Consider the following 10,252-nt stretch of genomic DNA (forward strand, 5'->3'; position numbering starts at 1 on the left):
TCACAGACAGGGCACTTGCTTCATAACAATATGAACCACACATATTCCCTTTCCTGGGATAGGTCCAGAGAAGTGAATCAAGCATACCATGAAAGAAAAAGAATCAAAAGCCCCGGTTTCTTTCCCCTGACCTTTTACCACTCAAGAGAAATGAACTCCCACTCTTCCCTTTCTATAAAGCAGTAGGTCCAGAGGCAGTGCTATGGGCTGAGTGCATGCTTTGCATGTTGAAGGCCCAGGTTCCAACATGGTGCATTCCCCACCCATCCCCATCCCCTGCACTACTAGGAATGACTTCATAAGCACAGAGCCAGGAGTAGCTCCCAAGCAAAGCTTGGGTATGATCCAACACACACACACACACACACACACACACACACACACACACACACCATTAAAAATGAAGCGAATGGAAGGCAAGAGGTAGTCCCAAACTCCCGCCCTTCCAACTCTAGCATTTCATTAAGTATGCAGCTCTGGTCACACAGGTAGTTCACTGTACTAGGAGTTTAGTAACATTTGGATACCATAGTCAAGAACAACTGCCAGGGACAAGGGGAGAGAGCTGGAGGGCACGAACTCACACGTATTTACATAGGTGCATGTGTCTCAGGGATTTTCTGAACTGATGGATCCTTGGAAATGACCCCAGGTAAAGGAACCTAATAAAGATCAACAAAAGATAACTCAAATTCCTGGGGTTTTGGTTTCGGTTGTTAGGCAACATCCAGCACTGTTCAGGAACTACTCCCAGCTTGGTGCTTAATGTTGCTCCGGATGATGTTCAGGGGCCCAGGTGGTGCCAGGGAATTGAACCAAAGCTCCCACATGCAAAATATATACTCAGTCCTTTGAGTGTATGTTTTGCATGTTGAAGGTCCAGGGAGTTCATTTCTCTTGAGTGGTAAAAGGTCAGGGGAAAGAAACCGGGGATCTTGCCAAAGAGGCTCTTGTCAGTCATCGTCCCGGCCTTTTAGTTCCTAATTTTTGTCTGGCTTATCTGGTTAAGGTAAATGTCCTACATTTCTCTGGGGTGGAACCACCTTGACTCTGTGATAAAATTAGGAGACCTACACATACACACTTTCAAGAGAGTTCTAGGAGCAGAGAAAAATCAGACCAGCTACTGAATGCTAGCAATTGCAATTAGGACAAGGGCAAAAGGAGGAAATGCATTATTTCAGTAAGATGGCTAGTATGATGTAAAACCACCCAGTGGAAGATCCTGTAGAGGAAATGACACTCCCTGCAGTACCATCTGTTCCTCTTTGTGTCTGGCATGATCTGTATTTTTAATCTCGGGTGCAAATGAGGCTCACCAGTAAGAGCCCAGTGAGCGCCATTCTAAAGAACAGTTTCTCTCACAACCCTACAAATCAACGCTGCTCGAAGGCTCTCTGGCCACCCCTCTGGTGGAATCTGCAGAAAGCATAGCAGATGTCTTCAAGTAGGTGCACAGAACCTGGCTTGGAAATTTTCACAAGCAAAATAAAAAAAGCAAGCTTCTGAGAATTATAAATTACATTTGATAAGGAGGGCTCTGTGGGGTTCCTGGAAAAGTTCTCGCCAGAAGACTCAAGGATTCAATTTAGATCTGAGGGCTTCATGTTGAAACTCTTTATTCTTTTATTTTTAAGCAACAGTACACACATACTGAATTTAACCACTGCTGCATCTGACAACTCTTTACCATTTACAGGTGTGGGGTGTGGGGGAGAGAGAACATCGGGTAAGGTGCTTGACTTACATGTGGCTAACTCAGGGGGTGGCCCAAACTACACCTCCTCTCAAATTAATCTTAATATCTGGGGATATTTTAATCAAAGCTGACGTATATGACTGAGTATTTTAAATCCATTAAAATACTGTCATCACTGGAAATATTTTGGTATAATGTATAATTCTAGACAATAAATACAAAATTGAATGTATAAGAAATACCAACAGAAAAAGTAAGGCACAAAAAATCCTGTTTGATTTAGGATGGAAGAAATGTGATCATCCCCATCTGTCTTCTAAGTTTCCTTTAAACTGCCAATGTATGGCCCACCACTAACAAAAGCCTTTTAAGCTAGGGATGTAACTCAGTATGAGTTCATGCTTCATATATATGAGGCCCTGAGCTTCACTCTCAGCACCAAAAAACAAAACAAAACAAAAAAAAAACCCAAAGGAAAAAATGCTTTTAATCATCCCTCAAGTCAATACAACTGGACTACAGTTTAAAATGCAAAATAGGGCCAGAGAAATAGTTACAGGGGTTAAGGCACTTTGCATGAGGTATCCATCCCCACAAAAAGAAAAGAATTTTTAAATAAAAATAAACAAGTAAGAAAAATCACCTGGTTTATCTTGTTCTTTTTCACATTCATATTTACTTATTTTGATTTTGGAGGTCACACCCAGTGATGCCTATTAGGAATTACTCCTGATGGTGTGTGGGGAAACACACACGGCATTGGGGATCAGACTGGGGTTGGCTGAATGCCAGGCAAGTGCCCTCTCCCCTGGACCATCTCTCCAACCTCTCAAGCTCTCTACTTAAAACTTCTACCCAGCCAGTTAACTGGCAGCAACCAGGAACAGCCCAAAGAAGGAAGAATGGGACAAACACTCCTATCCCCATTCCCAGAAGCCAGTTTCATCGTAACAGAAGCTAAAGCCCAGTCTAAACAAAATCTCTGCAAGGAGAATCAACACCCAGGGCAAGGCCACACACTAATCTTCAACGTCTGTGGGTAAAGGCGAGTCACTGCTAGCATTAAGTTGGAAATGGAAAGACTAGCTATCGCCCCTCAAGAATGAACTGAAAGAGGCGAGGAACGAACTCCTTTTCTTTCCTCTCTCCTGAGATTTCTGTGTCCTATCTCCTAACACAGGAGAAAGGAATATAGAACCATTTAATTGTTCACCAGAGAAGATCCTATTCTGAATAACAAAGAACTGTCAGTCACAATTTCTGCCTTCTGCAAATCCACTGCGACTCTTCTTACTGTCATCGGGAAGCCCATGCTAGCTTTCCCCTCCTCACACACTGAGGCCCTGACACTCCTCTCCCCCATAAAGGAACACCACGGTAAGGGTATGGGGGGGGGGGGGGAGAGAGGACACAGCACCACTGGGGAGGCCCTCTGGAGCTACCTACACAGGCCACAGTGATCGGGATCTACATCTGTTTCTGCTGGAGAAAAATATTTCCGGAGTGCTGCAGGATTTCTTGGTATGCAGCCTTCAGGTTTCAAGAGTGGCCCTTTTTCTTTCAGAAATGGAAGAGAGAGAGAGAGAGAGAGAGAGAATACATCACTGGCAACACCATAGTCTGTGAAATCCGTTTCCATTTTCACTAGTTTTACATGTTTTGTACCCATGCAAGTACTCAGAGGTGAAACTGGCTAGCAGCCCTGAAGGGACCAGCTCAACTTTCTCAGCTCAACGGACCCAGTTTGACATCACTGCAAGACCCACCAGGAGAGTGGACGCATTCACACTCAGCTGAGCAGAAAGGGGAATGCACACTGACGAACACTGAGGGGTTGTTTTGGTTCTTGCTTTGTTTTGTTTCCTTTTGATTTCTGCTCTTGGGTCATACCTGGCAGTGCTCAGGGCTCACTCTTCACAGGACTCAGTACCATATGCAGTGCTGTGGATTGAGCCTGAGTCGGCTGCATGTAAGGCAAGTGCCCTACCTACTCTACTATCTCTTACAGCTCACACTATCAGTTTTTAGGTCAAAGGTCTAAAACAGAAAGAAAACAACCTTGTCACAAATATACAAGAAAGAAGAAATATCCACAGTACCTGACAGGCATCCAGCTAATACCCAAGCCTTAAGCCTTCCAAGAGGTACCTCTGCTTTTTCAGGTATTTTTGCACAGAGACTCTCACGAGCTTACAGATATTTATGTTCAAGAACGAGTTGGTTCATACCCTTTACAAACCCATGCAGCTGTCTTCTGGTTAGTCAAAACAACAGGTCAGACACTTGCCAAAATAATGTCTGCCTATCAAAGTTGATGACCATTAAAACTCCAGCACCACATCCACCTGAAGGGCGTTCCCTGAGAAGGGGACTGATTATGCCACTTGCATGTACACGTACTAGTTCACGACGGCCAGTTTGACCTCCTTTCCCTTATGCTCACACTTCCTGGGGGTGGTGTAAGGTTTTTATTTCCTTCTCCTAGCTCCACCCCGAAGTCTCCAAACAAGATGAAGAGGGGACTTTTTGGATGTTGTACTCACAGCACATCCATCAAGTAAGTGCTTTGCCAGCTTTGTCTGCGGATCAGAAGGAACCCCTTTACTCTGGAGCAAGGCCTTCACGTATTCTATTGTACCTGAGAGTTCAACCCCGAGAGCGCTAGTGTTCCCTTAAGGGTTTTCACAAATATCTGCATCTTGATAGTGGTTCTGCCACAGATGGCAGATGGGAAAAGAAGGCCCAATTCTATTAATTTGCATTTCATTTTGGTTTTGAGGCCACTCCCAGAAGTGCTCAGGAATCACCCCTGGTGCTGCTCAGGGATGCTATGCGGTGCTGAGGAGCAGCCTCAGGCCTCCTGCACGGAAGCATGTATGTGCTCCAGCCGGCTGCACACTCTCCAGCCAGAGACTAATAACTTTAAAGGCCATTTCACTGAATGAGATCTCATTATGCAATGAAACGTGGTTCGCCCTTATACTGAAGGCATCTTAAGGAGAAACCAAAAAAAATTTGATTATGATATAGGCACTTGTCCCAATACTTCTCTTAACCCAACGTCTAATCCTTAACACTCAGGCCTGCATAGAATTGTGTGTGTGTGTGTGTGTGTGTGTGTGTGTGTGTGTGTGTGTATGGGCTGGAGCAATAGCACAGTGGTAGGGTGTTTGCCTTACAAGCGGCCAACATGGCCAACCCGAATTCGATTCCTCCGCCCCTCTCGGAGAGCCCGGCAAGCTACCGAGAGTATCTCGCCCGCACGGCAGAGCCTGGCAAGCTCCCCGTGGCATATTCGATATGTCAAACACAGTTACAACAAGTCTCATGATGAAGACGTTATTGGGCCCACTCGAGCAAATCGATGAACAACGGAGGACAGTGACCCGTGACCCATGATATATCTATATATATATATCACAAAACAAGGAAACAGCTCTCTCCTACAGCTTGAGGTTGAAAGACTATCTTCTAAGCAAAGTTTCTTCCCTCCTGTCCAGCCAGACAGAGGGCAAATGAACCTGCACATCAGCTTCAGCAAGACTGCATGTCGATGCAGAAGCTCAGTGAAAAGCTTCGTGTGTAACCATTACACAATCCGCCCCAGCAGACCGACCGATACTCTGATGCGTGAGTGGGCATTCAAGTCCTGCTGCCGCCTCTTGATAAACTGTTCCCTGGTGAATGGAAAACTACAGGAGACAAGCAAAGGTGTGCCCTGGCCTCGCTTCTCTACTGGCCAAAAACTTAGCTGAAGATTCTCCCCTTGCTTTGACCAGAAATAAGAACTCGGTGGCCACTTGAAAAGGTATTGTAATTCTCCTAGTCCCACAGCAGTAACTACCTGATTGCCAAAGAGCGAAGGCCATGGAAAAGAGCAGAAGGGGCCAGAGATATGCCTGGGAACTTACTCGGTGCTCTGCTATGTGATGCCAGGTGTTAGACCTGGGGGTCCCACACACAAAGCCTGTACTTCAGTCCCGAGTTGTCTCCCAGTCCAAAAGGTTCTTCCTTTGAAGCAGCCAGGTGGGTATTACCTTTGGAGGCTGTGAGTGTGTGTGTGTGTGTGTGTGTGTGTGTGTGTGTGTGTGTGTAACTGTAGGAACTGCTGCCCCAGCAACAGCAAGAGGAGGAAATCCCCCACTGACAGATGCCTCCTTACAGGAGAGCACCAGCGTATGGAGCCCTGCCAGGAAGTACCTGCATCTGCCAGTGTACACCTGGAACCTGTCACTCTACCTCTCCTCCTCTTCTTTTTATCAGTCCGGATTTGGGGCTTTGAGAAGACAGGCCTCAGCAAGTCCAGTTGAACTCTGCCTTTCGACAGAAGGTTGGTTCTCGGGACCCAAACAACCTACAGCGCAGGGTAGAAGTAGAGCAGGTGCCCCTTGGAACACCCGAGATCTTTTCCCATCTCGCTGGAGGTGAGGATTTGTTTCTTATACCCAAAAAGGCACTCTGGGGGGATTGCAACTTAATTCTATCAGGGTTTATCACTGCCCCAGGTTTAACTCACTGGGTAGAGGGTACCTAAAACAGCAAATAGCCACCGCTCAAAATTAGCAACACAGGGGTCAGGGGATAGCTGAAGTGGTGGAGCAGATGCCAAGCCTGTGCTCACGATCACGATCATCCTGTTGTTCGATGACTGCCTCAAGCAGGCACCAGTAACGTCTCCTTCGTCCTAGCCCTGAGATTTTAAGAAGTGCCATATTCAAGGCTCTTTCAGGGTCAGAAGAATGAGACCCATCATTGTTACTGGTATTTGGCATACTGGGTACGCCACGGGGAGTTTGCCAGACTCTGCCATGTGGGCAGGTTACATTCGGTAGCCTGCCAGGTTGTCCAAAGCAAGAAAGAGATAATAAGCTTGTGCTAAGGCCCTGAATTCCATGATGCCTGGCACATCTTGGCCCTTCTAAGCACTGCTGAGTGCGGCCCTTCTTCATTAAAAAAGGTAAAGGTAAAGGCCCTCCCGTTGATCGTTGATTTTGCTCGAGCGGGCCCAGTAACGTCTCCATTGGAGACTTTGTTGTTACTGTGTCTGGCATATCGAATACTCTCGGTAGCTTGCCGGGCTCTCCGAGAGGGGCGGAGGAATCGAACTCGGGTCGGCCATGTTGACCGCTTGTAAGGCGAACGCCCTACCCGCTGTGCTACTGCTCCAGCCCATTACTTCATTAAAAAGTAAAACAAAATTAGCACATATTTCCAAATAAACAAAGGCCTGGGATGCAGTTCAGCCATAGGGCACATGGCTTTCACATGCCCCAGGTTCTGGATTCATCATTAAAGACAACAGATGCCATGGGGGTATGACTGGGTTTCTCTTATTCTTCTGCATTATTCCCAATATCACACATTGCCTGTTATCACAACATATTTGTGAGCACTAAATGGAAAAGAAAAAGAGTGCAAGAAAGAATGTTATGGGCTGGAGCAATAGCACAGCGGGTAGGCCATTTGCCTTGCACGCGGCCGACCTAGGTTCGATTCCCAGCATCCCATATGGCCCCCCGAGCACCGCCAGGAGTGATTCCTGAATGCAGAGCCAGGAGTAACTCCTGACCATCGCCAGCTGTGACCCCCCCCCAAAAAAAAAAGAAAAAAAAGAATGTTGTTCAAAAAGGCCTTAAAAGTGCACCTTGGAGAAAGATGTTCAAGATGTTAATGATTAAGTAAACAATCTGAAGAAATGAAGAAATACCTTTCAGAAGATTCCAGTTTCAGTTTCACCAAAAACAAGAGCAATCTACAAAGAGCATAATCTTGTATTTAAGAGTGTAGATTCTGAGGCTGGAGAGACAGTACAGTGAATAAGGTGCTTGCCTTGTACACAGCTGATGCAGGTTCAATCACCCAGCACCACATATAGTCCCCAGAGCCCTGAAAGTAGACCCAGGAGCAAGCCCTGAGCACAGCAGGGTGTGTGCGCCCCCCCCCATACCAGAGAGAGTGAGTGAGTGAGAGAGAGAGAGAGAGAGAGAGAGAGAGAATGTGCGTATTCCCAGGCAGAATGTAGCTCAGTGGTAGAGCTCCTCGTCTTGCATGTGTGAGGGCCCAGGGTTCCATCCACAGCAACTCCCCTCCCTCAAAAAATTATACAGTAAGGACTCTACCATTAGCTACCTCTGTGACCTAAGATTGCTGTCTGGCTTTAATTTCAAACGGAAAAACAGAAATAACACTGACTTCAAATGTTTATTAAATGATATCAAATAAGTAAAGTTCTTAGTACAAAGTTGGTAAACAGTCACTGTCACTGTCCTCCCGTTGTTCATCGATTTGCTGGAGCACCAGTAACGTTGTGTGTGTTACTGCTTTTGGCATATTGGATATGCCAGGGGGAGCTTGCCAGGCTTTGCCATGTGGAGGAGATACTCTCGGTAGCTTGCTGAGGGGGGTGGAGGAATAGAACCTGGGTCGGCCACGTGCAAGGCAGACGCCCTATCCGCTGTGCTATCTCTCCAGCCCTGATAAACAGTAAGTCCTCAACAGTTTAGCATGGTTACTATTATTATTCTTTTGGTTTTTAGTCCATACCCAGTAGTTCTCAGGGGCTCCCCCCAACTCTGAGCTGGGGATGGAAGGTCGGATGGCTCCTGGTGCCATCAAGAGAGTGCAGTGCACTGGAGATCAAACCCAGGTTTCTAGAGGTGAAGCATGAGCTCCAACGCACTGAGCTGTCTCCCGGCCCCTGCCCAACTCCTACTACTAATGCTGTATTAAATCTCTCCTTCACTGGGTGGAGAAGGAATAAAGGAGATTTTCCTCCTGAAAAATGTTCGTTCTTGGCTAAACAAGAAGTCTAGCTCCAACTGCGAAGCGCCCCCACCCCAGACTGCAGAACTCAGTGGCCTGACATGTCTCAACAAGCCTCCACTAGATGGTGACAATGTGGGTGCCGGAATCCCCAGAACCAGAAGGTGTGTGCGCCCCCATCCATTCCAGCCTGAAGGAATCCTGGGGGAACCGAGGGGCCTGGCCCAACTAGCCCCCGTGAAGTTTTCCATGTTAAAGAGCCGACGTGCCAGCTCTGATGCCTACACAATGGGGTGTCAGCTCCCGCACCCAGCCCCCGGGGCCAGCTCGCGCAACAAAGCCCCGCGTGCAAGAATTCCGGAGGGGCCGCTGCCCCAGCAGCCGCGGCTGCTCGCATCCATGCACCCTTCCCGGCCTCCTTGCCGCCCCCACCCCATCCCCCCCGGGAACTCCAAAGACCCCCTCCACCAAACACCTTCCCTCCCTCGTGCCGGCACGGGGTGGGGGTACAGGTTAACTTAGACTTCCGTTTCAGCACAGCCCTGGATGGGACTCCGCAGAGGCTGCTCTGAACACCAAGAGTAAAAACAAAAAAAAAAAAAGAAAAAAAAAAGAAAGTACATCAACAAACAGGAAGTGGTTTCGGGGAGTCTCAGCCCGGATGAAAAGAAAAGTTTCTCTCTCCCTTTTTTTTTTTTTTGGCTTTGGCGATCCCAATGCGCTCGGACTGCAAGGAGAGCGCGCGGGGAGCTCGCGCACACAGGGGCTGGGGGGCTAGCGTACGCCGGGGGGCCCACGCACTCGGGGTAGGGGGGTGGGGTCTCCCCCGGGCCGGAGAGGCTCAGGAAACCAGCCGGCTCGGAGCCCGACCCGCCCGACGCAGGCTCGGCTGGGGGCTCCGAGTGGGCTGCAGAGAGGAAGCGGCCGAGAAGGGAGGCGCAGAGGTCGTGGGGGGTGGCAGGGGGTGCTTCCCGCTACCCCCTCGGATCCCGCGGACCCCCGCCAGGTCGGGTCTCCCCGTCCGGAACTCCCGCGCACGGCCCTCCTCGGCGAGGCCCGGGCCGCGGCCCTGGCACACACACACACACACACACACACGCGCGCGCACAGACACACACGCACACACACACACACACGCCGCGTCTGTCGGGGAGGGGGGGTCAGAGGGGTCAGTCTCCCCGGGGCTCGCGCGCGGCGGGGTTTCCCCACCCCCGCCACCCCCCACCCCCGGCGCGTCCCTGACAGCGTCCGCGCGGGTGACACCGGCCCCGGCCCCCCGCGCCGCCCCTCGGCCGCCGGTCGCGCTTGACAACTCACCGGGGCTTCGGGCCGGCGAGCTCCGGGAAGGGGACGGTGCGCTGCCGCGGCCCGCTGGCGTCCAAGGCGAGGCCCCCGCGTGCCCTGGTCTGGCCGGCGCTGCGGGACGAGGCGGTCGCCGGCTCGGGGGAATGGAACGCAGCGACGGCAGCAAGAGCGGCGGTGGCAGCGGCGGCGGCGGCGGCAGCAGCGCCCGCGTCACTGGCCCAGCTGCACGGCGCGGCGAGCGAGGCCGCCGGACGGGGGAGGGGAAGGGGCGGGCGGAGGGGCGTGGCCAAGCGCGCACGCAACAAGCGCGGGCGCCCCGCCCACCCGCCGCCGCCCTCGGCGAGGCCCCGCCTGCAGGCGGCCGCCACCGCGCCTGCGCCGCCTCTTGGCTCCGCCTTTCCTCCCCCCCTCCCCTCCCGCCACCGCACACCCCGCTGGAGACGAGACTAGGGGGCGGAGCTATCTTAAAGAGACAGTGACGCCAAC

General features: G+C 50.4%; 1 protein-coding gene across 1 annotated transcript in view; it reads right to left on the minus strand.

Moving 5' to 3' along the window:
- The window catches only part of SUSD6 (sushi domain containing 6), a 91,176-nt gene extending 81,219 nt beyond the window's left edge, over nucleotides 1-9,957 (minus strand). The window contains exon 1 of the mRNA XM_056133637.1: nucleotides 9,779-9,957. The gene's annotated coding sequence lies outside the window, so the exon portion shown is untranslated. The remainder of the gene's footprint in view (nucleotides 1-9,778) is intronic.
- Between the last annotated feature and the right edge of the window lie 295 nt (nucleotides 9,958-10,252).

This window comes from Sorex fumeus, unplaced genomic scaffold (genome assembly GCF_029834395.1).
Source record: "Sorex fumeus unplaced genomic scaffold, SorFum_2.1 ptg000098l, whole genome shotgun sequence".
NCBI lineage: Eukaryota > Metazoa > Chordata > Mammalia > Eulipotyphla > Soricidae > Sorex > Sorex fumeus.